At 44.9% G+C, this 12,750-nt stretch overlaps 1 long non-coding RNA gene across 1 annotated transcript; it reads left to right on the top strand.

The window, feature by feature from the left end:
* Nucleotides 1-4,595: 4,595 nt before the first annotated feature.
* LOC140712482 (uncharacterized) lies at nt 4,596-12,442 on the top strand. Its single transcript, XR_012094088.1, has 3 exons — nt 4,596-4,810; nt 7,860-7,953; nt 10,797-12,442. It is a non-coding gene; the product is annotated as an uncharacterized lncRNA (long non-coding RNA).
* Nucleotides 12,443-12,750: the final 308 nt, after the last annotated feature.

The raw sequence follows: 12,750 nt of genomic DNA, 5'->3' as shown, positions 1-12,750 counted from the left end.
GAAGGAAAAAAAAAAAATCAGAATCCCACAGCAGCGTTTTCAGATTTATTGAGGAGGGAAAAGTCATGGACAGGGATGCAAAAAAGAAAGCTCAGAACCTGGAGTCTGTGCCTTTGTAAAGTCTTTTTCTTCCTGTTATCAATCCCAAGACCAAAACCTTTGAAGCGAGCTCCGTTTTCCCCCACCCCGGGAGCACGTCCAGAGCCTCCCTTGTTACTGAGACTCTCCCGGAGGCCTGATCGGTTTCAGTAAAAATATCTGAAGCGTGTGGCATTGTAATCAAGTGAGCCCGTTGTCTCTAAACCAATCCGTAACACAACAAATCTGTTGTTCGGAGGATCCTTTTCAAAAAGCAGCAGGGCTAAGTGAAGCTGGTCTTACTTCATTGGTGTTATTTTTAAAGTGGCGTATTCAGGACAAGTCTGCAGACCTTAGGGATGCATTCATCGCTGGATGGGTCTAAGATTGCTAGAGAAATTTACCGAGCCCATTTTCTAACGTGACCGCACGTTGAGTATTTTAATTTCCAAACAAATGAGCCCTCGCATCAAAGTAGCCTGCGTTCCTCCACAGCCCATTGCTAGGGAGAGGGCTCTTGGGGATACTCAACTTGCTCCTCAAGGAGTCCCTGGAAATGGGGATACACACAGCATCTCCGGGAGGTGTGTGAAGACAGAATCTGCCGCTTACAGGCAGAATAAATACTGTCTTCACTGTTCTGTCTCTAAATCCCTTGTTCCCTGCCTTGTTGCCACAGTTTAGGGAGAAAGACCACTGTTCCCACAGTGGCCACTGTCTCCCCGGGTCCCAGCGTTTCCACATTCCCGCAGCACCAGGGTGAGCTATCTCCGACTAGAGGAGGACGCAATAAGCTCATTTTACCGAAAACAGGCAAACAGCTCGCCTGGGATTTCTCTACAAGGTAAACTAATAGATTATGCTTGTCTGTCTTTGGATTACCTTTATGAACAATAAACTGGAATATAAAGTCTAGCTATTCATCTACCCATCTCTATCTATATCTATCTATCTATCGCTCTATCTATATCTATCATCTTCTATAGATATACACATGGGATGCTGTGTGCGTCCCCATTTCCAGGGACCCCTTGAGGGGCAAGTTGAGTATCCCCAAGAATGCTCTGCCCAGCAATGGGTTGTCAAGGAGCATAGGCTACTTTGATGGGAGGACTCTTTTATTCAGAAATTTAAAAATTCAACAGGAGGTCACATTAGAAAATGCTCTCAGTTAATTTTTCTACCTATCATCTACCTATCAATCATCTATCTATGTATCTCCTATCATCTATCAGTCATCTATCTTTTATTATCTGTCAGTTACCTATCAATCATCTATCATCTATCAATCATCTATCTTCTATTTTCATCTATCTATCTATCTATCTACCTATCTATCTAGTCCATCTATCTCGTCTTATCTGTCTTGCTATCATCTGTTTTGTCAAATAAGACTCCAGCCCATATCTCAGATGCCACACACACTCCTTCCTACCTCCCCACACCCTTCCCTCCTCTTCAACTTAAAAAAACAAAGCCAGTTCTGGAAGCAACCTGAATGAACATTCTTAGAAAATGTGGGCCATGTCTGCCCAATGAATGTAACAAGTATCGTAAAGTGCCCTAAATAGCAGAAAGTGGGGAGCGCTAGGGAGATGGTTTCTGGAGGCCACCCAGGAAGGGGCGGGGTGTGCTCGCCTGACTTTTCATCTTCGGGGTCCCCTTTCCAGGAGCCAAGTGCCAACGCCATCATAACACTGATTTTAATGGAAGTGGACACGCATCAGGGTGGTCTGGGGAAAGTTGTCACCTGCATCTCATCAGCCTGGTGACAGCACGAGGGAGCACCCTTCCTTGGCCTCTGTGACCTCCTCTGACCCTCACTTCCAGGGTCAGAGGAGGTCACAGGCACTGGGGTCTCTGGCCAGTCACAGCACATGGGAACAGGTTCCATTCTCTGTGGATCTGAAGTAACTGTTCCCAATACACCCCCCACAATATAAACAAACCACACAATATATACATCCCCTTCCTCACAATATATACACCCCCACAATATATACACACCCCACAATATATACACCCTCCACAATATATACATCCCCTTCCTCACAATATATACACCCCCACAATATATACACACCCCACAATATATACACCCTCCACAATATATACATCCCCTTCCTCACAATATATACACCCCCACAATATATACAACTCACACAATATATACATTCTCCACAATATGTACACACCCAACAATATGTACACTCTCCACAATATATACATCCCCCTCCACACAATATATACACCCCCACAATATATACAACTCACACAATACATACATCCCCCACACACAATATATACACCCCACAATATATACACCCTCCACAATATATACAACCCCCACAATATATACATTCTCCACAATATGTACACACCCAACAATATGTACACTCTCCACAATATATACATCCCCCTCCACACAATATATACACTCCCCACAATATATACAACTCACACAATATATACACCCTCCACAATATATACATCCCACACAATATATAATTTACCTCCACACAATATATACACTCTCCTACACAATATATGCAACCTCCACAATATATACACCCTTCACAGTATATACATCTCACACAATATATACATCCCCTCCACACAATATATACACCTCCACAATATACACACTCCCCGAACAATATATACACTTCTTACAATATATACACCCTCCACAATATATACAACCCACATAATATATACACACCCCCACGATATATACATCCTCCCAGAATATATATACCCTCCACAATATATACATCCCACAATATATACAACCCCCACAATATATACAACTCACACAATGTATACCTCTCCCTCCACACAATATATACACCCTCCACAATATATACATTCCACACAATATATACATCTCCCTCCACACATATATACACCCTCCACAATATATACATCCCACACAATATATACATCTCCCTCCACACAATATATACACCCTCCACAATATATACATTCCACACAATATATACATCTCCCTCCACACAATATATACACCCTCCACAATATATACATCCCACACAATATATACATCTCCCTCCACACAATATATACATCCTCCCCAAAATATATACACTCCTCCACAATATATATACTCCCCCACATAATATATACATCCTACACACAATATATACACCATTCACAATATATACATCCTCCACAGTATATACATCCCCCTCCACACGATATATACATCCTCCCAAAATATATACACTCCCCACAATATATACACTCCCCACAATATATACACCCCACACAATACATACTCCCTCACATAATATATAATCCCACACACAATGTATACACACCACATACAAATCATTAGTTTAAATTTTAGAGGAAAATGTGAAAGGCACAAAAGGAAGACTCTTAAGAAATGAAGTGACGGGCTGTTCTGGTTGGAGTCACAAAGCGGGTGAGAGCAGGAGGTTGAGGGGACGCAGGGAGCTGGGAGAAAGGCCTGGAAGGGCCCAGCAGCAGGGCTGAGGGTGGCGGGGACAGGAGGGCCGACCGCCCCTTGGTGGCCATGGCTGCCAGGACACCTCCATGTGCCAATCACCATTCCCTAGGCTGACTCTGGCCCTCTGAGTTCAAACCCAAGGAAGAGCCTTGGATCATGACGACTGTTCCCCAAAAGTGACATCAGTGTTTCCGAAAGTGGCTTTTATGACGTCCAGATGACAGACAGGATCTTCCCAGACTCACAGGAGCGGCGTCTCTTCTGTGCTTCCACCTGAAATGCCCAAGAACCAGAATCCTCATTTCATGGAGAATGATTGACCACAGATAAAGCCCACAGATCTGAGACGTTTTTTCCAGGCAACAGCAGAGCTGGATGAGAACTGTGGAGGGTTGTCCACGAGTCACTCTCCCCATGGTTCCTAGTGCTCACCTTCAGAAAGTCACAGCCACGTTTGGTGGCAAAGCTCCCTTACATCTCTGATTTCCTTGCTACAAGCTGAGACTTGCAACTTGAAGTTTGGGACCTTCATAGACATAGTCTCGTCAAAGAGATTTTTAAAAGAGCTTTTAAAAAAATTATTTTTTCCTTTAAGTCGGTGTCATTTCTAAGGAAATCTTGCCCTCTAGCTCTCAAATCTTAAAATTGAGCTCAACCTAGTGACAGAGGCACACAGTGGCAGATAAACGGACAATGAGCGCCATCTACTGGGTTATTGTCCTAGTCCCCCCTCAATACAAGGAAAAAGAAAAAGTCAACAGAAAGAAGGGCGGATGGATTATCTCATGCTGTGAGGTAACACTGAAGAGTGTATATTTTCACCGTCAGTAGATTTCTCATTTCGCTGATTTGTAGTAGAGCTACTTTCTATTGCGTCATCTATATTTCCCTCCCCTATCTATAAAAGACAGCTGTCACTCATGAAGATCACGTGATACCTCTCCAGCAGATGTTTCAACTTCATTGATTTGTCAGAAAATTACAAAGCAGCCCCTCCTCATTTTCTCAGCAATTCCCGCTGGGAATAAGGGAGCCCGGAGATCGCAGAAAGTGCGTGTACTTCAGACTTAAGCCCAAATTAGTGAATCCACCTGATCAGCTCCCGGAACAGCAGGAGCGCAGGTGGACTCGGGATCAGCAACTGTAGGGTTGCACTGAAGGCGCCGCGAAAGCAAGCAGGTCAGCGTCGGACAGACACCCACCGGCCCACTGCGAATTCACTTGACTTGACTCCACCGTTCGGTAAATGGCATGAATTATTACATATGAGTAAAGGAAGAGACCACATTCCCAATCATGAAAATGCACTGTAGGAGTTGGGAAAAATGGGACAATTTTGTAACCTGGATGGGGATGGACAGGGTGAGTTGAGCCTGCTGTTTTGTTCAAAATCTAATAACAATGACTACCAGTGGGGAAGACATTTCATTTCTTACCTTATCTAATTTTGAAAGTTGGGTCATGTTAATGTACTATTATTATTATTATTATTATTATTATTTTGAGACAGAGTCTCACTCTGTCACCCAGGCTGGAGTGCAGTAGCACAATCTTTGCTCACTGCACCCTCCACCTCCTGGGTTCAAGAGAGTCTCATGCTTCCGAGTAGCTGGGACTGCAGGTGTGCACCACCGCACCTGGCTAATTTTTATATTTTTAATAGAAACGGGGTTTTGCTGTGTTGGTCAGGCTGGTCTTGAACTCCTGGCCTCAAGTGATCCAGCCTCCCAAACTGCTGGGATTACAGGTGTGAGCCACCACTCCCAAGTGTGTTATGTTTTTTTTTTTTTTTTTTTTTTTTGAGACGGAGTCTCGCTCTGTCGCCCAGGCTGGAGTGCAGTAGCCGGATCTCAGCTCACTGCAAGCTCCGCCTCCCGGGTTCACGCCATTCTCCTGCCTCAGCCTCCCAGTAGCTGGGACTACAGGCGCCGCCACCTCGCCCGGCTAGTAAAAAATTACAAAAAACTAGCCGGGTGTTATGTATTTTTTAAAAGAAGGATACTGTTGGCACATGGCACATGTTCAGTTAATTTTGTTGAAAGAATGGATTTGTGAATGAACATAAGAATTTTTGTTGTTGTTTATTGTTTCGAGACAGAGTCTCTGTTGCTCAGGCTGGAGTGCAGTGGCCTGATCTCAGCTCACTGCAACCTCCGCCTCCTGGGTTCAAGCGATTCTCTTGCCTCAGCCTCCCAAGTAGCTGGGATTACAGGCGTGCACCACGATGCTTGGCTAACTTTTGTATTTTTTTGTAGAGATGGGGTTTTGCCCTTGAACATAATAATTTGATAGTGACATATGATGGACATGTTGAGACTGCTGAGGTGGCCCTGCAGGAAGAACAGATGCCTCATTCGGCCTAAGGGGGGAGGGTCCCTCATGAGTCAGCCTTCTAAAGAGCGTTCTGACTGGAGTTTCCCCGGCTCTGGATGGGAGGGTACTCAGGTGAGGGGCCGCTAGGCGTTCATTCAATCACCCCGTAAATACTTGCTAGGTGTTGCTTTGTGCAGAGTGCTGCACTCAGTACCATGGGTATAAAAGAGAACACGGCAGATGTGGTTTCTGCCCTCAGGGAGCTTACTGTCTTAGGCAGACTGAATTCTAGGGTGTCTCGTGGGGCAGCTCCCCTCAGTTTGGCTTCTAGCCCAGCTCTCTTGTGGGACTGTCCTGGGGACCAGGGCATGATCAGGAAATCACACACAAGTCATCGCTCTACAGTTTCCAACGTAAAGTTGTGAACGTGGAGTCCAGCAGGACCCACAGCTCATGGGGCTGTATTCTCTCAGCTCTCGCTTTTTTCACTTATGGGAGAAAGAAACTTCCGGGTCATAGAGAACAGACAAGAAGCACCCCGGTGACAATGTTTGGGTGCTCTAAGCAGCAGTGAGGTAAACAGACGTGGCTTTTCTGGGGGTAACGGGGTAGCAATGTGGAGATCGCCTATTGTTTTTGACATTTTACAAAGCACCCCGTCCCATGGCCGTCTGCTTTGGGCTCCGGAAGGGAGTTTGACAGTAATAGTCCGGTGGTCTTGCCGGCTTGTAAGGCACAAAAATATAGTTTGTTACTGTCTATTGTAAACTAATTGAGCTCATGAGAGGATAACCTGGAAAACACGTGGCAACTCACTCAACCTGTATCGTCCAAAAATAAAAGATTTATGTGCTCAGATTAAAACTGGCCTTCTATTAAAGATATGCGTTTGAGATTAATTCCAAAACTGTAGCAGTAGTCCTGATAAAATGGAAAGCTTCCAGGAGCCTCTGAAGCTCATTTACAGAAACAGACTTAGCTACCAGTCCAGCCGCAAAGCAAGAATGTGGGTGGGAAAAGATGGTAGAGAGATGCTTTCACACATGCAATGGCAGCGATCTTAGTCCTCCTAACAGAGCAAATCTAATTTTAAAACACCCCTTTCTATGCTAAGTCATTCCCTCGGTGACCCCCAGCCCAAGAAGTGACCAAAATCAGTAATAATATTTTGAACAATAATTAGTAACGTACAGTTTACAGGGCTCAGATATTCCATGTATGTTTGCATGAGTCCTGTGAGGAGGCATCCCTACCCCGTGTTAATGATAAGTCACAGCTCTGTGCCTTGGCTTAGGTGGCAGTGCTCACAGGTGAGGGAGTTAGAGCTCCCACTAAATCTTTTGGCACCAAATTTTCTGCACGTTTCACCATGCACATGGTGACCTCAGAACGGCACCCCGTTTGAGAACTCTCCTCCTCCTCCTCCTCCTCTCATCACACTCACTCATAATGAAGCCCACCATGTGTATGTACTTAGCACTTTGAACTTGACCTGATGTAGATGTGCCAGGTGGTGCCCTGGGCAGCGGGAATACAGACGTGAAAAGCAATCCAACACAAATGGTTCTGGATAAAGAAATAGGTTCAGAGGGGTGAAGTGGTTTTCCTAAAGCCACACAGGTGGTGAACAGCTTTGCATAAAGTCGTGGTGTTGTCAGCCTTCCGTGAGTACTCCGTTGTGGCTCTCTCCCGCATCAGAGTATAAGCTCCCAAACGACAGAGATCATCCTCAGCTCACAGGCCGTTAAAGCAACCTGCCTAGAACATGGGTAGATGCTGAAAAGTAAACCCCGAGACTCACGAAATGACTTGCGAGTGACAGTGTAAGCAGTTACAGGGTTATAGGGGGTTAAATAAAATATGAGGGAGAGAGGGGACCTAAAGAAACAGATTCTCCATAGCGCCTTCACTCTGTGCATATTTATACCTTACCACATCCCCAGAGTGGACTAAAAGAAATTATTCTGTTTTCTTCCAGAGTAATGTGGCTTGGTATCATAGATAGCACCTGTCTCCTTTAACCTTCCGGGCATGTGACTGTGCGGAATCCTGCAGGCAATTGCAGCACAATGGTGAGTGTTTACATATCTAAACTTATCTAAGCATAGAAAAAGGAGAGTAAAAACCCAGTATGATAATATTATGGGACCACCATCCTACATGCGGTGCATCACTGAGATGTTGTTATGTGTGTGTGACTGTACCACTCCAGAGAGGTGTTATGATTCTCTTAGTCAGCCTCTTGAAGGAGGAATATGTTGTTGTCATTGTTTTGGATAAAGAAATAAGTTCAGGGCCAGCTGCGGTGGCTCATACCTGTAATCCCAGCACTTTGGGAGGTCAAAGTGGGTGCATTGCCTGAGGCCAGGAGTTTGAGACCAGCCTGGCCAACATGGTGAAACACTGTCTCTACTAAAAATACAAAAATTAGCCAGGTATGGTGGTGTGCACCTGCAGTCCCAGCTACTTGGGAGGCTGAGGCAGGAGAATTGCTTGAGCCTGGGAGGTGGAGGCTGCAGTGAGCTGAGATCATGCCATTGCACTTCAGCCTGGGCAACAGAAAAAGACTCTGTCAAGAAAAGGAAGGAAGGGAAGAAGGGAGGGAGGGAGGGAGGAGAGGGAAAGAAGGGAAAGAAGGAAAGAAAGGAAGAAAAGAAAAGAAGGAATGAAAGAAAGGAAGAAAAGAAAAGAAGGAATGAAAGAAAGGAAGAAAGAAAAAAAAGGAAGAAAGAAGAAGGAAGGAAGGAAAGGAGGAAGGAAGGTAAGCGAGAGAGAGAGAAAGAAAAAGAAAGGAAGGAAGTGAGAGAGAAAGAAAGGAATGGAAGGAAGGAAGGAAGGAAGAAGAGAAAGGAAGGAGGTTCAGAGGGGTAAAGTGGTGTTCCCAAAGCCACACAGGTGGTGAACAGATTAGCTAGACTGATTCAAAGTCTGTTGAGTAACTCAGTGGTCCTGGCACTCCTTCTCACCACTTCTCCATCACGGACTTTGGAGACAAAACATCACAGCCTCCTGGGTGTAGGGTGGAGAAAACAGAGGTCCTGGCCCACAGGTCTTGTTGGTAGGTGAGTGGGGAGCTGAGTGACATTGGAGGGGCCTTCACCTGGCCTATGGGCAGGAGAGCTCCCAGGGCTGTGAGTGGCTCCTGGAAGACCCAGGGCTAACTGACCTGACAGCAGATCACCTCCCTCGGTGTTGCCAGTGGCAAGCTATGGGTTCCGCATCTGCTGTTGATACAGTCATTGAGTGTGGTATGATGACAAATAAAGAGGCAGAAGTTAATGATGTGTCGCCTTGTTAAGCAGGGCTTGCCACGCCTCATTAGATTTAAAAGAGTTATCTGAGACAGGGTAATTATCAGAGACAGTAAAACTGTTGTATTAAAAGATAAAAAAGCCAGTATCAAAGAGAAATAATTAACTGCTTAATAGGACATGTGTTGAACTGCTTGGTCTTGGGAATCAGACTCTGAGAGGCTGCAGGGGAACTTTCAGCAGGGTGGGGCCTCCCACAACCCGAGCCATTTGGGATCACACTCTTCTAACTGGACTTTAAGTGTGGACTGGGATCAAAGGAGGGAAGCCACATGAAAAAAATCAAGGTCATCCCACATAAACTATATTGATGGACACTTCAATTTCTTTCTTTTTCTTTTTTTTGGGGAGATGGAGTTTCACTCTGTCACCAGGCTGGAGTGCAGTGGCGTGATCTCGGCTCACTGCAGCCTCCGCCTCCCGGGTTCAAGCGATTCTCCTGCCTCAACCTCCTGAGTAACTGGGACTACAGGGGCACGCCACCACGCCCAGCTAATTTTTGTATTTTTAGTAGAGATGGGGTTTCATCATGTTGGCCAGGATGGTCTCCATCTCTTGACCTCGTGATCCGCACACCTCGGGCTCCCAAAGTGCTGGGATTACAGGCGTGAGCCACTGAGCCTGGCTGAGTTTCAATTTCTTTTAACTCATGTGTTTATTGGTAATCTGAACGATTACAGGTACATGAAGATGTTCATCTATGTCAGGGAGCCCTCAGTCCCAGCAGGAGGCCAGTTAAGAGGATCAAAGGATCTCTGTGAGGCTGCACAGGCAGGCACTGCATAGTGATGTCTTAGTTAGTGATGGTCACCATAAACGATGGTGGTCCCATAGGATTATAACACCATATTTTTACTGTACCTGTTCTATGCTTAGCTACACAAATACTTACCATTGTGTTACAATGCCTGCAGTGTTCAGTACAGCCACATGCTGTATAGATTTGTAGTCTGGGAGCAATAGACTATGCCCTCTAGCCTAGACTATGTCCTATGCCATCTAGGTTTGTGTGAGTTCACTCTACAGTGTTCTTGCAGCAACAAAATCGCCTGACAATGCATTTCTCAGAATATTTCCCCATCATTAAGCAACGTATGACTGTGTTTATTACCTGGGAAACTACCTACTGAATCATTTTTTATGAAAAGAAAAATATTAAAAAGTTAAAGTCACCAGCCAGGCGAAGTGACTCACACCTGTAATCCCAGCACTTTGAGAGGCCAAGGCGGGAGGATCACTTGAGGTCAAGAGTTCAAGACCAGCCTGGGCAACACGCTGAAACCCCATCTCTACTAAAAATATAAAAATTAGCCAGGTATGGTGGTGCGTGCCTCTAACCCCAGCTACTCAGGAGGCTGAGTCATGAGAATCACTTGAACCTGGCAGTCAGAAGTTGCAATGAGCCGAGATTGCACCACTGTAAGCCAGCCTGGGCAAAAGAGTGAGATTCTGTCTCAAATAAAAAAAAGAAAAAAGAAAGAAAAAAAGAAAAGAAATGCCACCAAGTTGGGTTGTTTCTGTGAAGCCCTTGTCACAAGTAGGTAGTTAGTCAGAGGAGGCTATTACTTTTGTTTCATATACTTTTTACAATTCTTTTTTTTTAGAGATGGAGTCTTGCTGTGCTGCCCAGGCTGGAGTACCATGATGCAATTATGGCTCACTGCAGCCTCGAACTCTTGGGCTCAAGTGATTCTCCCTCCTCTGTCTTCTGCGGTGTTGGGATTACAGGCATGAGCTACCACGCAGGCCACTGCTTTTCCCTCCCTTCCTCCCTCCCTCTCTTTCTCTTCTTTGTCCCTTTCTCATCTCCTGATCCTTTCCTCTTTTCTGCTTCCCTCTTCCACCATACCTGTCCACGTCTTCTGCCAGTCATTGGTGCCATGGGCACTGCTTGACCCTGTAGGCAACTGCAGTTCAGGGGGCACCTCACTCTTTCTGGAGGTCCACCTGTGTCACCCTCTTTCTCTTGCAGCTGTAGTGCCATCAAGGCCGAGACTCAGCCCAGGTCTACCCACTTGCACCCCCCTGTGCTTTCTCCCTCTCTTCCAGGCACTTTCATGCCTTCCTTTCCCGTGCAGCATTGTGTGATCCTGGGAGAGCCTTTGCTATGCTGTTGTCCCAGCTTCCAGGGCTTTCTCTGCCCCCTTGGACTTCATCCAGATGTATTTTTAGAATTCTGTCTTCAACGATGTCAATGTCCCCAATTCTGTCCTCTTCTGACTTCCTGTTGAATTACATGGGGTGTGTTTTAAAACTGAAGTGTATTTTTGACGTAGTATTTCCTTGGTGTTTCACAGGCACGCATCTCATCTACCCAATGAGACTGAAAGTCCATGGGGTCCATTCTCCCACATTGGCTTCCTTGCTACTTTCTGCAGCGTTCGTCATCCCGGAGGTTCCCCATGAATAAATAAATTAAATGGAATTGAAGTTTTCATCAACATAACTTATGCAAGAAGAACTGGATTTTTTTTTCATCTGGATCTTTATCTTAGATCCCAGTACACACATGGTGTCCATTTAAAGGATATTGCCTGAAATGACTAATACAGTTACATGAAGTACGACTAATTTTGTGGCTAGTAGAGGACGAAACTTCCTGGGATGGATTATAAATTGTGTTGTTCTGTACAGATAGGGTTATTTCATGAAAACTCTGTATTAACTCAATTTCTGTCAACGTTCCTCCTAGAGGCAACATTTCATATGCTTAACCTCAGTAAAAATTCAAAACTGGTGAACAGGACCAGGCATGTTGGCTCAGGCCTATAATCTCAGCACTTTGGGAGACCAAGGTGGGCGGATCGCTTGAGGTCAGGAGTTCAAGACCAGCCTGGCCAACATGGTGAAACCCCGTCTCTACTAAGAATACAAAAATTAGCTGGGCGTGGTGGCATGTGCCAGCTACTCGGGAGGCTGAGGCAGGAGAATTGCTTGAACCTGGGAGGCAGATGTTGCAGTGAGCCAAGATTGTAACATTGCACTCCAGCTTGGGTGACAAGAGGGAAACTCTGTCTCAAAACAAAACAAACAAAAACAAAACAAAACAAAAGTAAACAGAAAGGGAGAGGGAGGGAGAAAAACAAGGGTTTAAATATTGCACAAGAGCGGCATGATTTGGTGGCTCAGTTATACAGCAGAAAAGACGGTTTATAGTACTTTTGTTTGTTTGCTTGGTGAAGAAAGAAAGAAGAAACATAGAACTATGTTTCCAAAAGATATTTAATCCAAAAAGGAGAGGTTCAAGGCCCCAGGATGTTCACAGACTTGTATAACATCATTTTACAAAGAGATTTTTTTTTTTTTTAAGAAGACCAATAAATGTAGCATGTTGACATTTTACCAAATAGGTCACAAGAGATTCTTAGTACAAAAGCACAAAGAATTTCCTGAGACTGGCAAAAGCTCCAATCAAAACTCTTACAAAGTTGACATTTCAGAAATCTGGATGTTTCTGAAGCCTAGGCACGTAGCAGTTCAAATGAAGACCTTAGTTTAATTCAAGTAATTTAGATGAGACAGGAGAAAAAAAGAAATCCTATATTCTCAACAAGTCAT

The sequence above is a fragment of the Chlorocebus sabaeus genome, chromosome 9 (assembly GCF_047675955.1).
Source record: "Chlorocebus sabaeus isolate Y175 chromosome 9, mChlSab1.0.hap1, whole genome shotgun sequence".
NCBI lineage: Eukaryota > Metazoa > Chordata > Mammalia > Primates > Cercopithecidae > Chlorocebus > Chlorocebus sabaeus.
Note: the sequence above shows the minus strand (reverse complement) of the source record. Positions and strands in the feature narration are given on the sequence as shown.